This window comes from Lissotriton helveticus, chromosome 9 (assembly GCF_964261635.1).
Source record: "Lissotriton helveticus chromosome 9, aLisHel1.1, whole genome shotgun sequence".
Lineage (NCBI taxonomy): Eukaryota > Metazoa > Chordata > Amphibia > Caudata > Salamandridae > Lissotriton > Lissotriton helveticus.
Genome location: NC_136070.1, coordinates 1,179,508,637 through 1,179,531,894, shown reverse-complemented (window position 1 = coordinate 1,179,531,894; position 23,258 = coordinate 1,179,508,637).

The following is a 23,258-nucleotide window of genomic DNA, read 5'->3' as shown; positions in this document are numbered from 1 at the left end:
GAGGACTGTTCTGCTGTTGTTTGTGGTGGCAATCAGCGTAGTCTCAGTGTTATGGTTGGCATATAATCCTGATTGAGAGACTCCAGTAGGTGCTTCTGTTCTAGAAAGTTTGTGAGCTGCTGGTTGGTGGATTTCTTGAGTAATTTGACCGGGTAGCAGAGCAGGGAGATCCGATGATCATTTTTGAGAGCGTCGGGACCGGCAGAGTCTTTCTTTAGGATGGGTCTGACATCTGAATGTTTCCATCTGTCAAGGAAGGTTGCTGTAGAGATGGAGGTGTTCAGGATGCTGGTGAGTTGTGAGCTGATATGGTTCACTGTAAGGTTGTAGAGGTGGGGGGCGCCCAGAAGTGGATGGAAAACAAGATGGGTGAGGTGGTCAGGGCCGTGAGTTGTGACCAGGTGGTAATGATTTGGCTGGTGTTCACTGGTTGCTTGAGCTCGTCAGGGTTGGGGTGGTGGGTTGGATGTTGAAATTGTTGTAGATGTTGGTGAAATTGCTCTGGAAGTAGTGTGAGAGGGTGTTGCAGAGTTCTTGGGAGGGCTGGATGGTGTTCTCTATCGCTGTTGGGTTGGAGAATTCTTTGACTATTTTGAAGAGTTCCTTTGTGTGGTTGGCTGAGGAATCAATGCGGATGGTGATAGTTGCTTTCTTGGCTTCTTTGATGTGCCGGTGATAGTTGCTGAAGGCTGTTTTGTGAGCTGTTCTGTCGGCAGGGTTCTTGGTGGTGCACGAGCATTTCTCCAGTTTGTGGCAGTTGCGCTTGTTGGTCCTGAGTTCTGGAGTGTACCAGCTGGCATGTTTGGAGGTCTTGTTGGATTTTGTAGGTTTCAGTGGGGCAACTCTATTAGCGTTGTTGGTGATCAAGGCGGCAAAGTTCTGGACAGCCTGGTTGAGGTCTGATAAGGCCTTGGGTTGGGAGGTGGTGAGGGCCTGTGACCACTGAGTTTCGATGAACTTGCTTCAGCTGCCGTGGGAGGAGATCTGACGCCTTGTGGTGGTGTCCTGGGCATCAGATATAGAGGAGTGTGCAATGGGGTGGTTAGTTCCTGGTGAGTTCTGTGATGTGGCTGAGTTTGATTCTGTTGCTGAAGGTGAAAATTGTGTTGAGTGTGTATCCGGGTTAATGCATGGTTCAGTGACCAGTTGGGTCATGTTTTGGTCTGCTGGGTGGAGGGTCAAGGAAGTCCCATGTTGCAGGAGATGGCACCCTCTAAATAGGGCAGGAGGCAGAAACAGTGGTAAACATGGAGGTATTCCTACTCTTAGTATCGGAGACTGCTGGAAGTTGTGGTCTGCTGGGTGGAGAGTCAAGGAAGTTTCGGAATGCAGGAGCATGCGCCCTCTAAATTGGGCTGACTGCAGAAATGGCAGGAAAAACAGAGATAATCCTACACCCAATAGTGGAGGTTGCTGCGAGTTATGGTCTGCTGGGTTGAGGGTCAAGCAAGCATTATCATTCTCCGTAGTGTAAAATGTTTTAACCGATCCAAGATGGCCTCTTGGTGTTGGAGAATTAATAACTGTTCCTATATCTACTTGAAGTCTGGTTACATTTATTAAGCAAAGTTCAGCAAAATGTTATACCGCAATGCAAAGCTGCAAGGGTTTCCTCTCATTTGCAATTGGCCACCTAATACTAACCCCCTCTTTTCCATTGACTTTTTACACAATTTCTACACACATGAAACTAAACACATGTGGCAGAAATCAAAACTTAGAAAATGCTGCAGATTCACAGCTTTCTAGTGAGAAGAGTGCAAAAGACCTTCAATAAAAATCCCAGAAAATAACTTCCAGACCCTGACCTTGCTTGATTTAGAATCCTCATTTAATGATGCCAAGCATGAGAGTGCTATGTTTAATTGATTTGTTTCCAAGACTTAATCACATGATCACCATGATTATGCAGAAGAATGTTTGCTCTTTTATACTTTTCTTTCATTTGCCAGCCTATGATTGTTGAGTGCGTGTGTGTTTTGTTGTAGATGACACAGTGAGTGAATGCAAGAATGAGTTTATATATATTCGCTAAATGAAACAAAGGCTACAGGGCTGTTTTAAGAAGGCTCACAATTTACACATACAAAACCGTAGAAATTCAGAAGTTATAGTTAGAGTTATCTCAGGAAACTATAACTAGTTCCCTGAGGTAAGTATAACTCACGCCCCGCCATGCACGATTTTCTCATCAATCATTTTAGAGCAAATGTTGCATTGATATTATAAATGATGCCTTAGAAGATGTCATGAGTGATGTAATATATGGGGTAATTAACAGTGCTTGGTGAGGGCAAGAACTTATAGGTACCTTACAGTACGAGTTATAGTTTCCTGGGATAATTCTAAGTATAGCTGCTGAATTTCTATGGTTTTGTGTATGTAAATTGTGAACCTAACTATAAGTCACTGTAACGTTTTTTTTTTTTGTGAATTTCATTTTCTAAATTCTTTTTTCTTAACTCTAACATCCCTGTAACCTTCAGGGAATTTGTATGGTTTATAGGGTGTTGGCCACAGGTCCTGTCGCCAACCCCCTTCATACAGCCAACCCCCAAGCTGCAGATGGTATTTGGCCATGTGCTGCTGGAGGTTGGCCGCAAGGTTTAGCCTGTGGCAAGGCACTGAGGCATACCCCTCACATGCAGACAACTTCACGCTGAGCTCGACCTTTGGCTTTTAGAAGGCAAAGAGGAGCACGTGGCCCTCCTCCCCGGGTCATATTTTGACCCCGGGGACCTATCTCCAGGGGAGCAGCCTTGTTGCAAAGGGCACACAGCCCCCATCTCTGGGCTGATTTCTGGCCCCAGGAACCCCATCTTCCTGGGCCCGGCCATATTTAGAAGGGGAAGGAGAACACACCACTTCCATCCTTGGACCAATATTGGTCCCGGGGACCCCATACCCCATGGCTTATGTTATTAATAATTGGGGAGGGAGAAATGTGACCCCTCTCCCCGGGCCAATATTGGCCCTGGGGCCCCTATCTCCTGGGGCCCAGCCAGTATGTGAAGGGGAGGGGAGCACACATCTCCACTCCCTGGGCCAGTATTGGCCCCGGGGAACCAAACCCCTCACACATAGCCAGTAAAATGGTGGGTGCCCTGGAGCTCACCCACAGCACCCTCTGCCTCTAAGTTGGATGGTGCAAGGGGAGCCCCAATGCCCCCAAGGCATCAGCTGGCTCCCCACCTCCAGCAGTATTTCTCCGGTCCACAGAGAGCAGTTAAATATGCAGGGAAACACTTGAAAAGTCCGCTCCGAGGAGATGGGAGCATTTCTCATGCTCCTGCCCGCTGGAAGCGGACTTAGTGTTTCTTTTCATTTGGCGGGAGCTTGAACATTTCTCCTGCCAAGCGAGAGCAAGCACCGTATTCTTTGCCCGTGCAAGCAGTGCTGGCAGCAACGTAGTTTCTAAACAACCTAGTCGTATGGAACAAATGCACGTTCACAAGGAGGTTTGTAGCGGTCCTCTTCATATACTTTCTTTTCCTGGCACTAAAGTACTTTTTAAAAGTTTAAAGCACTTCTAATTAAACATGGGCATAACCAGGGAAGGGAAGTAAGGACTGGAATTAAGTATTGTTTTGCTCGTAATGAACTACAACTGAGCTGTTGTCTAGTAAAGTTCCTGAGGTTATGCCGAAAGTAACTGCCAGTACAATAGCTGATAATGATTTCAGTTGTGTATAAATAGTTGCAACCCTAAACATAAAGTCTTGAAGACGATGCTCCCTGTTTGGCACTAATGCACTTTACTCAAGCCGAAAGCACTTCCTTATTCTTTATAGGACTCTGGCACAATCAGTGAAGAAAATGACGGACTCGAATTAAGTACCTTAACCTATAAATGATATGTGCAAAGTCAAAAATAATGTGGCTAAGAAATTTGTCTCCTCACTTGTTTGATTACAGAACATATTTTAGAAAGAATTATAATTACAAAATATATGAAGTATGGAGTTTTATATGTATATTTGATTTTAAATGAAGTAATGTTTGTATTGGTTTTAATTTTAATTAACTATGCAAATATAATAAACTGAAACTGAACTGAAACTGCCTGTACTAGTGTGAGAAGGGAAACCACTAAGGCCTGGGGGTAGGCGCTGGAGCAGGCCCTGGTGGATGGGGTCCCAAGTGCCATTAATGACCCCGTCCCATTTGTTGCGAAGGCCCTGCCCTGGGGGTTGGGGTCATCGGGCCTAAAAATAACCCAACCTCCTCTTTTCTGTGGGTGGGTCCCTGTGGGTGGTGGTGTTTGGGCTGAAATGGGCCCCGGAGGAAGGCCATGCATCCCTCCTCCCCATTCATTTCTAAGGCCGGGCCCTGGGGGATTGGGTCTCCAGGGCCTAAATCGGCCTTAGGAGGGGGGGCACCCATGCCCAGCTCCCAGAATTATTTTAATAAATCCTCCCCCAGGACCTCACCCACCCTGGGGGCATATAAAAAACAAGCGCGGGAGCCTGCGCTTGTTTTTTAATTTAATATTACTATGGATTTGCATTGTCTAATTGGATTTGCAGGAAAATGAATGAAAATTTTTTTTTAGCACCAGGTGGAGGTTATTCTGACAACCCACCACGAGGCCTAGGAAGTCATGGTATTTCTACTTTGCCCCCTTGTCTTTTGTTAAATATTTTTTCGTGGGAACCGCTGAGTCCTAGTCCCAAAATAGCTGCCAGCACATGCTGGTTGAAGTACTGGCAGGCAATCAGATCTCACCAAGAGATCTGTCAGATCTGCCAAGGATTTTGCATTCCTAGATATCTGTAAATCTTTTTTCCTTAATAACTCCAAAACCTCAGAATGGATTTACATCAGATTTCAAAAAGTACTCTTTCTGGACAAAGATCTAGCTTTCTGTCAAATCCCATTCAGCGGTTCGGGCTGTAGTTGTGTCTAAAATCCCTATGGAAAATTGCATGGGGAAAACGTGTTTTGGGAGCCCCCTTTTTTCTCGGCCCCCGCTTGATCGCTAGACCCAAATCTTTCCAGACAGCAGCTGAAGTGATTGGCTTGCTAGTTTTGAAAAATTTGTGCAAATTCGTCTAACATCGCCAAAGTTATTAGGAAAACAAACTAGGGGCCATATTTATGACCTGGTTTACATTGCTCTTGCACCACGCAGAGGTCATATGGCTTAAACATATTGGAGTAATGAAATGCATCACAAATTGCTGTGTTGTATTACTCAAGGGAGGCGTTCCATGGTCATTATGTCAGGGTTCCCACTCGACTCTCATGCTTTTTTTTTTACGCATTCCCAAATTTATCAAACCCAGTAAATCTATGAATGTGCCAAAAAGATACGCCTCCCCAGGTGATGCGTAAGAATGACAAATATCTTTATTTCTCCTCAATTCTCTTTCTATGTGCGCTGCATTCTGCAAAAACCAGGGAAACAAGAAAAAGCCTCGCAAGATTGTTTTTGTGGAGGAAGGTGCCCCTTCTCTACTTCTATAACACACTACTCCACTCTAAGCCACTGCATTCTATGCCAGTGCACTCAATTCTGCATCATTGCACTCTATCCCACTCTACTCTATGCCTCTGTATTGTACTCCAGTTCATTCTACCCTACTTCACTCTGTGCCCTCTACTCTACCACACTTCACACTTCAGTCTCCACCAATTCACTCTCTCTTACTTCACTCTACCCTACTTCACTCTATGCTACTCAAATCTATGCCACTGTGATCTTTTTCCACCCTACTCTACCCCATTTCACTCTATCCCACTTGAAGGTACATCATTTCATTCCAGACCACTGTACTGTACACCACTGTACTCAACACCACTCTATTCTACCCCACTTCATTTTACACTAACTCAATCTACCACACTTCATTACATACCACTCTACTTTACACTACTTTACTATACACCAGTATATTCTACACGCTTCCCCACTTCACATTACCCCACTCTCTCTATGCCCTTCTATTGTATGCCACTCTACTGTATGCCACTCTATTCTACCCCACTTCCCCTTCTCCACTTCACTATATGCCACTCTACTCTACGCCACTTTACTATATGGCACCACACTTTACACCACTTTGCTCTCTGCCACTCCAGGCCACTGCAGTCTAATTCATTCTAGTCCATTCGATTCCACTCTACTCTACTCAACTCTTTGCCACTCCACAACTTTCTATGTCACTGCATTGTATGCCATTGCACTCTACTCCACTCTACTCTAGTCTTCACTTCTCTACTGTATGCTACTGCACTGTCTACCACTGGACTGTAAACTACTGCACTATGCACAACTCTGCTCCCTTCTACTCTATGCCACTGCACTCCATGCCACTGGTTTCGACTCTACACTACTGCATTCTATGCCCAAGCGTTGAACTTCGCAGTACTCTATGCCACAGCACTCTGAGGTTCTGTAAATTACGAATTTGTTCGTGCTCAGCCTCCATTTTGTAGTCGCCGCCATTTTATGTTGCCCTCACTCAAGCAGCGCGGCGAACGCAATGTTTTTGTCGTTTCTGCATTCACGTGTCAGGTGGCTTCTTTGCTTATGTTTACTAACGAGTGTCAGGGTCTGGTCGAGTACACTAATACCTGTCTGAGCTGATTAATCCCTGTCCGGACTATTTGTTAGTTCACATCATTCTTTCCTCCAGGTTATCTTATCTGCTGTCCTTCGCTATATGTCTCATGCATTCTCCTGTTTCACGACTGTCCTTCTAACACATACAGCTGTGTTTTCTCTACTCGTAAATCAAATTGTGTGGATTCGCTTCTAATTTGTTTAAGGGGTTGAGTGATAAACACAACCAGGAAACTTGAGTTACTTTGGGCTTAAAGCATTGTTTATAACATTTGTTGATGTCTCATGCTCTCGTATGATTACATTTTGCATTGTATTGTATCATATATAAACATGTGCGCCACGGAGTTAAGTGGCAGTCTCTTTTGAACCTCGTTGTACCGACGACTTCTAAGACCACTGTACTAGCTGCAGCTAATAAATACTATCTTCTACGCCAGACGAAGAGTCCATGTCTCTGTTTCTGACAAGGCAGGTGAATACCGGGGATCTTAGGCATACACTGCGCCGCCGGGCCTTAAGGCTGCGGTTCTCCAACTGGCGCCCAATGTGGGGCGACTTCAGTGGTAGCGGTTAAGCCCGAGGGTCGTGAGGAGCCCCGCATGAAAACCCCAGAGGAAGCGCACCACGTGATCGACCCCTATATGTCGAAAGTGGACTGGCGGTCTTTGACAGCGTGGCTACTCCTCTCCGACGGCTGCTGACGACTGCTGCCCTGACTGCCGCTCTGCCTTGGACCCTTCTGATGATGTTTGGTAAAGCGAGGCGATAGACGGACCTTCGCTAGAGTAGGACGATTCTTAGTTAAGTATTTGGTGAGTCGCTCCCACAAACCTTTGTTTTGTTCTGTTCTTGGGTTTTATTCGGGTATTGCAATAGCCGAAGCCAAGGGGTAAGTACGTTGGTACTGTTTTAGTGATTTATACCCCTTGTTGTTTGTGAGCAGTCTAGAGAAGTAACGATGCCTGGACTGAGTAAGTTCAAAAGAATTTGTTGCTTAGGTTGTAAGAGGGATTCCCAGTTGGAGGATTCATGTCCGATCCCTCCAGTTGGAACTCCCACTTATGAGCTCTATTCTAAACATGGTATTGGTCCCATTACCTTTAACGAGACATGGGTCCGATACACGAAAAATAGTGGAGTTTTGAGTTGGCCCCAAAATGGTAGTTTTGATTCTGCCATATTAGATAATCTGGAAACGATTCTGTTTAGAAGGAAAGCCCGGCCGGCAATGTTTGACTCTTTTCGCCTTTGGCGTAAGGAAGCCAAACAGAAATAAATTAAGCAAGCAAAAAAGGATAAGAAAGCACAAAACATGTCAATTATAGAGGCTGCTCAGCAGTTTAAAAATAATAAAGTAGATGGTGCGAATGAGATACTGGAAAGACAACATCGCATGGCGATAGATAGATGCTATCCGATGCTGCCTACTTCCCCTCCAGATAAAAGTAAGGAATTAGAAGAAGATTCCCTAATGTCTTGTTTATTGAATTCACCTCCGCCCTATGCCCAAAATACTAATGTAACTTTGTTACCCCCTCCTATTGCTCAACCAGTGGTTGCTCAATTGCCGATTGTTCAGCAACCTGCACAGTCCATTAATGCTTCCTTGCCTGCTTCTGCTCCGTCTTTACAGCCTGTAATTCAGCCCCCACCTCCTCTACAATTTCCTATTCTTGCTCCTCAGTCAGCCACATTTCAGTCTCCGTTGCCTTCTGCATCTTTAATGCCTCCTCATCTCTCAAGGGATTCCCCTACCTCACACAGGAGACTAGCTAATGTTGTCTCGAATTTCTTTTCTCCTCTTCTTGGGTCTTTAAATTTGTCTGCGGCTTTCTCCAGACGACAATCTCGTTGTGAACTTCCTCTCACGGATGAGAAATTGGTTCTGGGTTCCCTCGCTCGTAAATGGATTGAGAATGGACTAGACTATAGTACAGAAGACATTATGAGTTCCTTTCATCAATGGGTAGAGCCCACGTAGAGATATGTTTTTAATGTCATGTGTCAGACTCTTATTAAAGGTTGGGAAGATATGGAGTTAGATACAGTTCCTTCGGAGCTACTGAAGTTACAGGCTGATTTTGATAAAGGTTTTGTTGTAGGACCACGAGTTGAAGACGCGGTGAATAAACTCATTGCGTTCCGAACCATGTTTTTGTCCTTGTCTTTTTCCGAGACTGATCTCACCAAAAACAAAGGCATTAAGAATTATCCGATGCGTGAAGTTACTCCCGTGTGGAGGGACGCAATAGTTGGTCCGCCTGCTGTCCCTGCTCATTTCCAGCGTATATGGGTCCACGAACCCTGGAAAAGGTCTGAAGTATTGGCACTTAAACAAACTCTTCCGGACCCCCGTAAAAATCCGGCTGGATATTATAAGGAATTGTCTCAAACAGTTGACGCCTGTATTATGAATTTGGCCGACATAGATATGTTGTTTGGAAATGTTGTTCCGCAATCATTATGGACGCGGATTTGTAGGGAAAATCATAATGCGGAATTAGGTGGTGATTGGGCTGCTATTAGGGCTGCTGACCCAAATCAAGTGGGTGGTGCGAAGCCGGAGGATCTGATTACGGCCCTACCCGGCAGAATAATCGAATTAATGAAGACTATGATGCCCGCGGTACGAGTTAATTGGGATAAGCAGGCCGCATGCAAGCAAAAGAAAGATGAAAGTGTTTCGGATTTCTTCACTCGTTTTGAAGAGACGTTTATTGATCATAGTGGTCAGGATTTGAGTGTAGAGGGTGGTCAGCGGTTGTTTGTGGATAAGTTTGTATATAATTTGCTTCCTGAATTGTCAAATAAATTAAAAAGTTCTGAAAGTGCATGGGCTGCCTCTTCTCCTGCTAAAATATTGGCTACTGCACAGTAATATCAGAATAGAGATAAGGAGGAGAAGGAGAAACAAGAGAAGAAAAATAAAGATTTGAAAACGAAGGTTCTTTTACAGCAAGCTTATCCTCCGCGTTCTGCACAGCCTCAGTTTTCTCAACCCTCACAGTTTCAGAAAGTGTTTCAGAAACCTGAGTGCTTCACACCACGTCTACCATTGGGCCCTAATCAATGTGCGTATTGTCGAGAAGAGAGACATTTCAAGAATAATTGTCCGGTTTTATTACACCGTAATAATGGGATGTCTGCTCCACAAGGTCGTGGTAATTCCCAGTCGGGACCTAATGGGAGAGGACGGGGTGTGTCCTCTCAAGAGCAGCGTTCTAGTCCTCCATCTACTACGAAATATTTTGATCAACAGAGAGTTCAGTCTACGCAGTATTATAATTACGATTATTGTGAAGAAAGGGCTGATGATTTACAGATCGAATAGGACAGCCATGGACGAAGTGAGGGAGTTGTGTTGATTCCAGTAGATCAAAATGGGCCATATGTCACTATCAATACTATGGGTGTTTCAGAACCGTTTCTTTTGGATACTGGTGCGATGAGAAGTTCTATTATGCATTCTATACTCCCTGGGGCACCTTTGTCTGGCTTAATAAATACTTCTGTAGGATTTTCTGGCGCCCCAGTTTGTAATCCGGTTTCTTGTCCCTTGCCCGTTTCGATTGGTCCCTATGATTTGAATGCTCCACTTATTCTGACAACCGGTTGCGGTGAAAACTTGCTGGGTCTGGATTTGTTGAAAAGATTACATGCAACATTGTATTGTTCCCCTTCGGGTGTGCATCTTACGTTGGGGAAGAAACTGACGTTTTCTGTGTATTTGTCTCGAGACCAGTTCCCACCTGAATTGCTTTCTCTTCCTGAAACTCTTTGGGCTACAGGTACGAATGACGTGGGTTGCCTTGCGATCCCGCCGTACGTTGTCACATTTAAAGAGAATGTTAGAATGCCACGCATTCCCCAGTACCGTATCTCTAGTGATGGAGAGAGAGCACTTTTGGCTGTTGTCGATGATTTCATTCAGAAGGGCGTGGTTGAAGAAAGAAGAGGCAATGTTTGTAACAGCCCTGTTCTTCCGATTCTTAAAAGAACTGATGCTTGACAGCCTCCTGTTTACCGATTTGTTATCGACCTTAGAGAGGTCAATAAAATTGTTGTGCCACAGTTTCCTGTTGTTCCGGACATTACAGCTTTGTTGACGATGATTCCTGCTTCGGCAGCTTGGTTTTCGGTTATAGATCTCAAGAATGCTTTCTTTAGTATTCCTATTGCTGAAGAAAGTAGGGATATCTTTGGTTTCTCTCTCGGTGGCCGAAGTTTTAGATTTAAGAGAGCACCCCAAGGCTATTGCGAAAGACCCTCTATTTATAGCAAGGCTCTTAAATCACAACTTGATGCTTTTTCTTTGCCTCCAGGTGCTACGCTTATTCAGTATGTGGATGATTTGCTAGTGGCTGCTGATACGGAAGATGTGTGTAAGACAGTGACTGTTGCGTTGTTGCATCATTTGTCTGCTCTACATCATAAGGTGTCGCCCTCCAAGTTGCAATATGCCCGCCAAGAGGTTACCTATTTAGGTCATCTCTTGTCGAAGGAGGGAAGGCGATTGACCCCAGAAAGTATTCACGCTATTTCACAAATGTCAGTACCTACCATTCAGAGAGAAGTGCGTGCCTTTTTGGGTATCACTTCCTACTGTAGTGGTGGAGTGGTGTGGTTCACTGTTTAGAGGCGGCAGACCCGGAAGCAGAGAACGGCCCGGGACCAGGGTTCAATTCCCGACGCGGCAGGGTCGTGGACCAGGGTCAGCGGACTCGATAATTCTCGCCTCGGTGCCTACTCTAACCAGGGATCACACTCGGCAACTCTGGGCATTAGCTTGCCTCATCTCCACAACGGCCCCCCACATTCGTCGGGGATGCCGTGGTTTCACCTTGGAGATACCCAGTAGGGACCATCTCACAGGGATAGCCAGGACGGGTTCCCCAGCGGTCTACAGCGTCACGACGCCTCAGGGCAGCCTTGCGCTTTACAAGACACATACATACATACATACATACATACATACATACATACATACATACATACATACTGTAGACAATGGATTCCCTATTTTTCACTCCTGGCTAAACCACTGTTGGTACTAACGTTGAAAGATACGCCACATCCGCTCCCTTGGACGGATGAATGTCAGAAAAGCTTGGTTGACCTACGTGCTGCTTTGTGTTCTGCTCCGGTGTTGGGTACCACAGATTATAGCAAATCCTTTACATTATACGTTCACGAGAGAGAGGGTTGCGCATTGTCAGTCTTGACACAGCAATTTGGAGATAAGCAGAGGCCATGTGCCTATTTCTCCGCTACATTAGACCCAGTAGCTAAAGCCTTGCCCAGTTGTCTCAGAGCTACGGCAGCTGCGGCGATTTCTATTAGACAATCTGCCGGATTAGTGTTGAACAATACACTCATTGTTATGGTTCCATATGCAGTGGATACCTTGTTGAACAGAACAAGAACACAGCACCTTACGAGTGCTCGTTTGTCTGGATATGAGCTGACACTTCTGGAGAGTCATATTCATATCAAAAGAAGTAACACGTTAATTCCAGCTACACTGTTGCCACTCCGAGATGAGAAAGACGTTCAGGAAAAACATGATTGTTTTCTTCGAACGGAGGAAGAAACAAAGGGTAGGATTGATTTGAAGGACACTCCGCTCAAGGACACGGATGGGATCCTATGGGTGGACGGTTCTTGTTTCAAGCTTCCAAATGGGGAGACTACCTCTGCTTATGCTGTTACCATCTTATGCACAATTGTTGAGACGGCACGTATTGGACATAATTCAGCCCAAGCAGCTGAATTGATAGCCTTGACTAGAGCATGTGTGTTGTCAAAGGAAAAGAGAGTGAATGTGTATACAGATAGCCAGTATGCTTTTGGCGTTGCATATAGTTTTGGTAGGTTATTGAGGGAGAGAGGATTCTTTACCTCCCACGGGACAAAGATCCAGCATGGCCAATTAGTGACTGATCTTCTTGAGTCACTTACCTTACCTGCCCAAATAGCGATCATAAAGTGCAGCGCACATAAGAAAGTCACAGATGATGTGGGTTGTGGAAATGCATTTGCAGACGAAGTAGCAAAAACTACAGCTAGAGACACAGCTAGTCGAATGTATGTGGCAGGTCCTGCAAACTGGGTTAGGGAAATTGGAATGTGTGAATATACGATTGAGAGTGTGAAAACGATTCAGGGAGAAGCAACTGAGAAGGAATTGAGAACGTGCAAAGAAAGTACGGGAATGTTAGACTCAGCGGGTTGTTGGACGGAATTGTCTGAACATCAGCGATGGTTATTACCGGACGCTTATGTGTTGCTGGTTGTGACTATGGCTCATGGTCCAGCTCACATTAGTGCGAAAGGCATTTGTAAATTCTTGGCTCCTGTGTGGCAGAATGAAGGAATTCCAAAATGTGCAGAGAACGTGGTTAAGCATTGTATTGTTTGTCTAATGCATAACCCAGGAAAGGGTACCCCAACTCTGGCAGGTCATTTTTCTCCCCCGTCATATCCTTACGAAGTATTACAGATCGATTACATTCATATGGATCGATGCAACAACCTTAAGTATGTTCTGGTGGTGGTATGTGCCTTTTCCCGCTGGATAGATAACACTGCTCTGTCAACTGCTAAAGTGTTGCTTAAAGAGTTCTTCCCCAGGTTTGGTTTGCCGCGAATTGTCTGGAGTGAAAATGGAAGTGAATTTGTGGGTCAAATTATGCAGAAAGTGTGTTCTGCTCTTGGTATCAGACAAAAATTCCATGCGGCAAACCATCCACAGTCAGCAGGTTTGGTTGAGTATTATAATGGTACACTCAAAATTAAACTAGCCAAGATTTAAGCCAGTACGGGTCTGGCTTGGCCAGACGCCTTGCCCCTAGCTCTTTTGTCAACCAGAACTACTGTGCACTCTCGTAGGGCACTTAGCCCGTATGAAGTAGTATTCGGACGCCCAGCTAATGTGTGGGGTGTCCCTCGTCCCAAGAAATATTCTGACATACCATATCCTCTGTTATTGATTATTTACATGACTTGACTACTAAATTAAGTATTATTCGTCAACAGGTACAAAGTGCTTTGCCAGAGGCCTCTACGGACCCAGTTCACACCATTTTGCCCGGTGACTGGGTCTGCATCAAGAATTTTCAACGGACCAAGAATCTGGAGCCTCGTTGGTCTGCGCCTACGCAAGTTTGCTCGTCACCCACACAGCTGTGAAGGTGGTCGGCAAGCGGAACTGGGTACATGGCGTGCACTGCAAAAAGGTGCCATTGCCATTACCCTTTGACCAGTGGACTCGCAATGGTATAAGAGAATCGGATACTGCAGCGGTTCCTTGTTTTGTGCCTTTCAGTGATGCCCAAATTTATGGAACTCAGTCTGAGAAAGCAGATGATGACACTCATCAAGCCGCTGTGCATGCGCACCTTCGAATAGACACTACGGATTCAAAAATGCTATTTAAGGACCAGACTGTGCCGAGCAAAAGACGCTACAACTTGAGGTCGAGAGCTGACCAGAGGAACTGAACACTTTGAACACTTTTTTCTCCTTATTACTCAAAGACATTTTTTTTGTTGTTTTGTCCTTTTTTTTGTTTTTTTAGTATTAGATGTGCCATCTGTCTCCGTCGCAGGGTCACGGTAGGAGACTCAGACTGTGACCTGATTTTCTGTTCTTTTAGTAAGTGGCTAGTGCCTCAGGATAAACAGAAGTATATAGCTGAGTGATTGAGGAAGATTGCCGTGAGCAACATTTTTTTTTTAGATCAAGATGGATGGTACAACAACCATAGGTCGGGAAAATAGGAAGCAGGAAATGAGATTGAAATATTGTAAATCATTGCGTAGTCGATTTGGCATAACTTCGTGTATTTTTATGTTTTTGTGTATTTTATTAGCCTGTATAGGTTGGATTGTACATGTTCTACACCCGAGAAACGTTGCTAACTCTACAACTTCTTTGCCCTCTCGTCTTTCTGTCTTTTCACATTAAATGCATGCTCTACCTCCTCATGAACAGATAAGGAGAGCTGAATATATGAATAATACGTTCATCCAGTTGTTACACCAACACCAGTTGGCCATCAATATGACTGACTGTTGGGTGTGCGGTCATATGCCACACAATACACAAAAGGGGATGCCATATTTGATTCTCCCCTTCTCATATGAAGGTTCAGCTTGGGCTTACCTGACTATGTTTTCGGCCGCATACCACAACAGACTTCGAAGCCCTGTAAAGACTTCTGGGAATCGATTGGATTTTAGCCATAGCTCTTTGATAAAAGGTATAGTGATGATGGCTAAGATTGTAGAGAAGGGCAAGATTCCGTTAGATGAGAAGAGAGCTTATGAAGGATGGATTGTTACGCACTATGTTTCTAGCCTTGGTGACAAAACTAAGAATAGTGAGACTTCTCCTGTATGGACTGTACGCCATCAAGATCATTTTTGTCTCCAAGTCAACAGCAAGAAAACTGACAGCAAGCAGAGTAGTTTGTACACCTACATTTTCCCGTCCCCTGATTTCCCTCCATTGGTTCCGTCGCAAGGAAGCTATTTTGTTTGTAAAGATAGAGCTTACACATGGCTCCCTTCCAACTTTTCTGCAGTCTGTTATATAGCTTTCCTTCTTCCCCCTACATATACGACTCCGTCAGACCACCACAGAATTAGATATAGCCGAGGTAAATTCGATGCCAAGGACACGGCAGCACAAGAGGGAGGGGACTTACTTAAAGGATTCCTCCCCTTTTGGGGTCCAATGGTTAACAGCAGAAACATCAGGCAATTGGTGCGTGTGGTTGAAACCACTATTAATGTTACTGCAGGTGGGATAGGTAACATTACAGCAGAGCTTCAGGCTGATCGTCTTATGACGTTGCAAAATCGAATTGCGCTAGATGTGATCCTGGCAGATCGAGGAGGTGTCTGTAAATTGATCGGATCTAGCTGCTGCATTTATATTCCAGACGCTGCTCCGGCAGTATACCAAGGCATCTCCAAACTGCATACCATCTCCGAGTCGATCCATCAGGACGAAGGGGATTGGTCTTTTATGGGATGGTTTTGGAGAATATTGTCAACTTGAGGATGGAGGATCTTAACGTTCCTGGGAGCAATTTTGGCCATCATATTCTCTTGTTGTCTGTGTGTTCAATGTGGTCCTGCAGTGTGTGACCTGTTGGCTACCTTATGCGTTCCACAACCTGCAACTCAGAGGATGGAGAATATTCGGATGATGGTGCAGCAACAGCTTGAGTATTTTATGAATATCGATGCTGATTCCAACTCAGATTAGCATGAGTTGGTTTGTTTTTGCCTGAGTAATGGCAAAAGTAGGGTCTGAGGTTCTGTAAATTACGAATTTGTTCATGCTCAGCCTCCATTTTGTAGTCGCTGCCATTTTATGTTGCCCTCACTCAGGCAGCGCGGCGAACGCGATGTTTTTATCGTTTCTGCATTCACGTGTCAGGTGGCTTCTTTGCTTATGTTTACTAACGAGTGTCAGGGTCTGATTGAGTACACTAATTCCTGTCTGAGCTTATTAATCCCTGTCCGGACTATTTGTTGGTCCACACCATTCTTTCCTCCAGGTTATCTTATCTGCTGTCCTTCGCTATATGTCTCATGCATTCTCCTGTTTCACGACTGTCCTTCTAACACATACAGCTGTGTTTTCTCTACTCGTAAATCGAATTGTGTGGATTCAATTGTAATTTGTTTAAGGGGTTGAGTGATAAACACAACCGGGAAACTTGAGTTACTTTGGGTTTAAAGCATTGTTTATAACATTTGTTTATGTCTCATGCTCTCGTATGATTGCATTTTGCATTGTATTGTATCATATATAAACCTGTGCACCACGGAGTTAAGTGGCAGTCTCTTTTGAACCTCGTTGTATCGACGACTTCCAAGACCACTGTACTAGATGCAGCTAATAAATACTCTCATCTATGCCAGACGAAGAGTCTGTGTCTCTGTTTCTGACAGGGCAGGTGAATCCCGGGGATCTTAGGCGTACACTGCGCCGCCGGGCCTTAAGACTGCGGTTCTCCAACTCTATGGCACTCTACTCTTGTTATATGTTGGATTGAGGGCCTAACATAGGTGTGCCATTTCAGAGGCACAAATCCTTCGTGCCACAAAGACAGGTAGGCCCTTTCACCTACATTAACCCTCCCTTCACAATAACGAGCAACAGAGGCTGTCCCTTATATGACGTGTGCTCTGGGTGCAGAAGATGGTCCATCCTAAATACGTCATCTCCATGTCCAACAGTGGCTAACCTAAGTCACAACGAATTCTTAGAAACAGACCCTTAAGCTCTTGGGATTTTCCCTAGCACAGGGTTATTGATTTCTCCAAGAACTCATTAAATATGCATGAACCACTATTCCCTAAGGGTTCATTCCTGACATCTTCCTCTGACCGACTTTACGTCAATACCAACATACCAAGGCACCTATCAGGTATAAATATACCTCCCTTTGCCCAAGCAAACCAGAGCTGTGTAATACATTTTATTGTAAACACACCTGACTTTTTCTTCTATGTACTTCTCTAAGATGAGTGACTGAATGAAAAGTAGTATATTGTTTCAACAATCCTGAGGGATCAGGGTTTTGTGGTATGTGGTTGCCAGAAGCTATTCCCTTCTTGTCTTCAAGAAGTTTCTAGTGGTCTCTGAGCTAGCTGGTACACAGTATTAAGTTTCATATACACGATAGGGGCATACTGACCTCAGTCCTATGCCTAGACTATAGTGTATGTTATTCCAATGCGTAGAACCTATTAGAGAAATAGGAACTACACTACATGGCGCCCAAAGTGGATGTGGCACTTATTTAACAGTAGAATCTGAGTACTTCAGTCATGCTCATTCTCAGAGACCGCTACTCACAAAATGGCAGAAACGTCTGGAGTGGGTAGGTACAAAATTCCGCCACAGCTGAATAGGCAAACTTCCTATATATTGTCTGTTGGTTAATCAAGCTGAAGGAAAAAGTTCCCGAGTAATTGTGCCTTTTTAAAACCTTATCTTTAAACTCTTTTTTAGGACATTTTGTTTTCACAACACAATGTCTGTCGAAGCAGCTGCTCCTGTCACTGGGACACAGGTCTCAAACAACGAAGAGGAAGCAAATGCAATACATTTTGCACCCAAAATCAGGCATACACTCACACAAAAAACCCTCAGACATGGTTTAACACACTGAGGAGGTACAGTAATATTAATAGAGGCACACGGAGATTATCAAACAGATGTGTTCTATTCTTGGGTTACATTCCCAGAAATGAATGCAACAACTCAGACTTTTCATTCTTACATACATGAAAAAGTCCCAGCGGTCTACACTCCATTGGAGGAGATTAAGATTCCGCTCACTGACCAGGACCACAATTTCTGGTTTAATGGCGCCCTACAACAAATACATAAAAGCAGGCTCGGACTACTAGGTAGAACAGGAGCTACATGGCCGACATTAGCCGGCTACACACCACATCCTGACATTGATATATTGCCACAAGATGCACTGATATTAAAACACAAAGAGTTGGTAAAACTCTTACAGAGCCATGACGCAACTCATCATGAGGACACTTGGTGTCCAGCCCACTGTAGCTACAAATAATACAGCTCCTACACAGAGCACCGCTACTAAAATCACTCCACAAAACACACACACAGTAATGGGTAAACTGCCCACGAAACGTGAACAGATTCCTATCTGGGTAGCTCAGAAAATCACCCAGTTAGAAGCAGTATTTCCAAATACCACACCATTTGAAAGCATATAATGCTAACACTCTGCCTGCCCATGGGGATCACACCACAGTTAGAGGACTAGTGTCCACCACTGTACTCTACTGCACTCTACCCCATTGCACTACACCAACTCTACTCTACTCTGCAGCACTCTACTATATGCTACTGCAGTGTAATCCACTGTACCCTACTTTGCACCACTCTATTCTATGCCACTGCACGCTATGCGACTCTAATCTACATCACTCAACTGTATGTCACTCCAAGCAACTCTACTCCCCCTACTAACTGCCACTCTATTCCACTGTACTCTACTCCACCGTAAGCCACTCCACGTCACTCTAGACCATGCCTCTCCACCCTATGCCACTTCACAAGAATAATCTATCTATCGATCTATCTATCGATCTATCTATCTATCTATCTATCTATCTATCTATCTATCTATCTATCTATCTATCTATCTATCTATCTATCTATCTATCTATCTATATATATCTATACTAGCAGCCCGTCCCATCGTTGTCCGGGTATGAAATAGAATGTGTGTAATGTGTGTATGTGGCAAGGGCAATTTATTTTAAAATCTCGCGGTCAACAACATTTTTTGTTTCATTAGAATAGGGACGGAGAAGGCCCAGCTGCAGCCCTGGTTGATGTTAGCAGGCGTGTGTAATTGGTGTAGTGATCCGCCGCCTGAGCCCGGGAACAGCCCTGGTTGATGTTAGCAGGCACGTGTAATGTCGGTGAATGAGAGAGTTATCAGCCGCAGGTAAATCCGATTAATGAGAAAGTTGAGTGACAGCTAGTAGGAGAGGCTGCAGTAATTGTCCCCGCAGACACGCTCATTTGCATCTTCCCCCTCTTGAGGCCCAGATGCAGGCCTGTTTGATGTTAGCAGGCGCGTGTTTCCCCGCTTGAGGCCCAGCTGCAGCCCTGGTTGATGTTATCAGGCACGTGTAATTAGTGTACTGATCCGCCGCCTGAGCCCGGCTAGACCCCTGGTTGATGGTAGCAGGGGCGTGTAATTTTGTTGAATGAGAGAGTTCAGTAACATCGCACAGGAGAGGCTGCAGTAACGTTACTTACCAGGCCTCCAGGTGAACGCGTTTGTCACGCCCCCAGCACACGGCCACGGCAAATGATCTTCTGATTAATGTACGACCCACATGGCATGAAGGGCGGAATGTAGCACACGCCCCCAGCATTTCTCATGCCCCCCAGCGTGCCCCTTGATGCAGCTCAATTGCGCTCACATGGCATGAAGGCCGGACACATGCCCCCAGTGCTTCTCACGTCCCAGCGTGTCACACCCCCAGCGTGCCCCTTAATGCTGCGCATCAACGTAATTGATGCTTGTATGTACGACTCACATGGCATGAAGGGCGGACACACGCCACCAGCGTTTGTCACGTTCTCGGCACACGCCCACAGCCCACGATGTGATGGCCGTACCACACGCCCCCAGCGTTAGTCACGCCCACAGCCCACGCCCACAGCACAAGGCAGACATGCCCACAAGGGACTACTTTGCTGGCACAGTTCTTTTACCTTTTAAATGTCTAGAGGAGTTGGCCTAACGGCTAAGGCGCTCGACCTCGCACCTGGGGATCTGGGTTCGAGTCTTGGTAATGACGCCAAACATCCTGTGATTCTGGGCAAATCACTTAATCTCCCCGACTCCCTCCCACCCCCACTCCTCCCGCCTGTCCCTCTGTGCACGCCCCGACTCCCTACCGCCCTGATTTCAATTTTACTTTACTTTTCCTGAGCTGTGCTCGCCCCGACTCCCTCCCGCCTGACTCCCTCCCGCCCTGATTTCAATTTTACTTTACTTTACCTGAGCTGCCGCTCCTTCCCGGATCTTCACTTCACCGCCGCTCCTCTTCGCCATGACGCGCCCGCGCTCCTCACTTCACCGCTGGCCGCCCCTCCTCCTCGTCATCACGCACGTCGCGGCCAGCGCTACGTCGCGGCCAGAACAGCGTCGCGGCCGGCGCTACTTTCAGGGCACTACTTTTTTTTTAAAGTATTTTTTTTAAATGTACCTTTTATTTTTTATTTTTATAGCCTATGGTCATCTGCACACCCTGACAATTTCTACAATGTATCGGGTGTGTGGACTGGCGCTGTGGTTCCCGAGTTTACCTGGCTCAAAGGTGCCTGTTCTCTCTTTATAATAGTAGTATAGATATACTAGCAGCCCATCCCGACGTTGTGCGGGTATGAAATAGAATGTGTGTAATGTGTGTATTTGGCAAGGGTAATTTATTTTAAAATCTCCCGGTAGACAAAATATTTTGTTTCATTGGAATAGGGACAGAGAAGGCCCTGCCGCAGCCCTGGTTGATGATAGCAGGCACGTGTAATTGGTGTAGTGATCAGCCGCGGGTAAATCCGTTTAATGAGAGAGTTGAGTGACAGCGAGTAGGAGAGGCTGCAGTAATTGTCCCCGCAGACACGCTCATTTGCGTGTTCCCCCGCTTGAGGCCCAGATGCAGGCCTGGTTGATGTTATCAGGCGCGTGTAATTAGTGTACTGATCCGCCGCCTGAGCCCGGCTAGAGCCCTGGTTGACTGTAGCAGGCGCGTGTAATTTCGTTGAATGAGAGAGTTTAGTAACAGCGCGCAGGAAAGGCTGCAGTAACGTTACTTACCAGGCCTCCAAGTGAACGTGTTTGTCTCGTCCCCAGTACACGGCCACAGCAGACGATCTTCTGATTAATGTGCGACCCACATGGCATGAAGGGTGGAACGTAGCACACGCCCCCAGCGTTTCTCACGCCCCCAGCGTGCCCCTTGATGCGTCGCAATTGCGTTCACATGGCATGAAGGCCGGACACACGCCCCCAGCGTTTCTCATGCCCCCAGTGTGTCACGCCCCCAGCGTGCCCCTTGATGCTGCACAGTAACTTAATTGGTGCTTGTATGTGCGACTCACATGACATGAAGGGCGGACACACGCCCCCAGTGTTTGTCACGCCCCCAGCATTTGTCACGCCCCCAGCACACGCCCACAGCCCATGATGTGATGGCCGTACCACACGCCGCCAGCGTTAGTCACGCCCCCAGCCACGCCTACAGCACAACGCAGACACGCCCACAAGGGACTACTTTGCTGGCACGGTTCTTTTACCTTTTAAATGTATAGAGGAGTTGGCCTAATGGCTAAAGGCGCTCGACCTCAGACCTGGGGATCTGGGTTCGAGTCTGGGTAACGATGCCAAACATCCTGTGATTCTGGGCAAATCACTTAATCTCCCCGTGTCTAACAAAAATTAATATGTGTCCTCATGTAATGTAACTGGTGCTATGTAAAGCGCTGTGATACCTGATTCAGTTCGGGTCAAGTTTGCGCTATATAGAACACTGCACAAAATATATATATATACGGTGGCCGTCTGCATAGCCTATGTCCTTCTGCTGCAGCTGCCCTTTCCAACGCTGTATTGGGTGTTGTGATTGGTGCTGTGGTTACTGAGATTACCCGCCTCAAATGTTTGGGCTCTCTCTTTATAATATTAGTATGGATTAGTATGGATAGCAGCCCGTCCCGACGTTGTCCGGGTATGAAATAGAATGTATGTAATGTGTGTATTTGGCAAGGGCAATTTATTTTAAAATCTTGCGGTAGACAACATTTTTTGTTTCATTAGAATAGGGACGGAGAAGGCCCAGCTGCAGCCCTGGTTGATGTTAGCAGGCGCCTGTAATTGGTGTAGTGATCCGCCGCCTGAGCCTGGCTACAGCCCTGGTTGATGTTAGCAGGCGCGTGTAATGTCGTTGAATGAGAGAGTTATCAGCCGCGGGTAAATCCGTTTAATGAGAGAGTTGAGTGACAGCGAGTAGGAGAGGCTGCAGTAATTGTCCCCGCAGACACACTCATTTGCGTGTTCTCCCGCTTGAGGCCCATATGCAGGCCTGTTTGATGTTAGTATGCGCGTGTTCCCCCGCTTGAGGCCCAGCTGCAGCCCTGGTTGATGTTATCAGGTGCGTGTAATTAGTGTACTGATCAGCCGCCTGAGCCTGGCTAGAGCCCTGGTTGATGGTAGCAGGCGTGTGTAATTCCGTTGAATGAGAGAGTTTAGTAACTGCGCACAGGAAAGGCTGCAGTAACGTTACTTACCAGGCCTCCAGGTGAACGCGTTTGTCACACCCCAGCACACGGTCACAGCAGACTATCTTCTGATTAATGTACGACCCACATGGCATGAAGGGCGGAACATAGCACACGCCCCCAGCGTTTCTCACGCCCCCAGCGTGCCCTTTGATGCGGCGCAATTGCGTTCACATGGCATGAAGGCCGGACACACGCCCCCAGCGTTTCTCATGCCCCCAGCGTGCCCCTTGAAGCTGCACAGCAACCTAATCGGCGCTTGTATATATGACTCACATGGCATGAAGGGCAGACACACGCCCCCAGCGTTTGTCACGCCCCCAGCGTTTTTCAGGCCCCCAACACACGCCCACAGCCCACGATGTGATGGCCGTACCACACGCCCCCAGCGTTAGTCACGCCCCAGCCCACGCCCACAGCACAACGCAGACACGCCCACAAGGGACTACTTTGCTGGCACGTTTCTTTTACCTTTTAAATGTATAGTGGAGTTGGCCTAACGGCTAAGGCGCTCAACCTCGGACCTGGGGATCTGGGTTCGAGTCTTGGTAACGACGCCAAACATCCCGTGATTCTGGGCAAATCACTTAATCTCCCCGTGCCTAACAAAAATGAATGTGTGTCCTCATGTAACGTAACTGGTGCTATGTAAAGCGCTCTGATACCTGATTCAGTTCGGGTCAAGTACGTGCTATATAAAACTCTGCAAATAAATGAAAATAATAATAATATGGTGGCCGTCTGCATAGCCTATGTCTTTCTGCTGCAACTGCCCTTTCCAACGCTGTATTGGGTGTTGTGATTGGTGCTGTGGTTACTGAGATTACCCGCC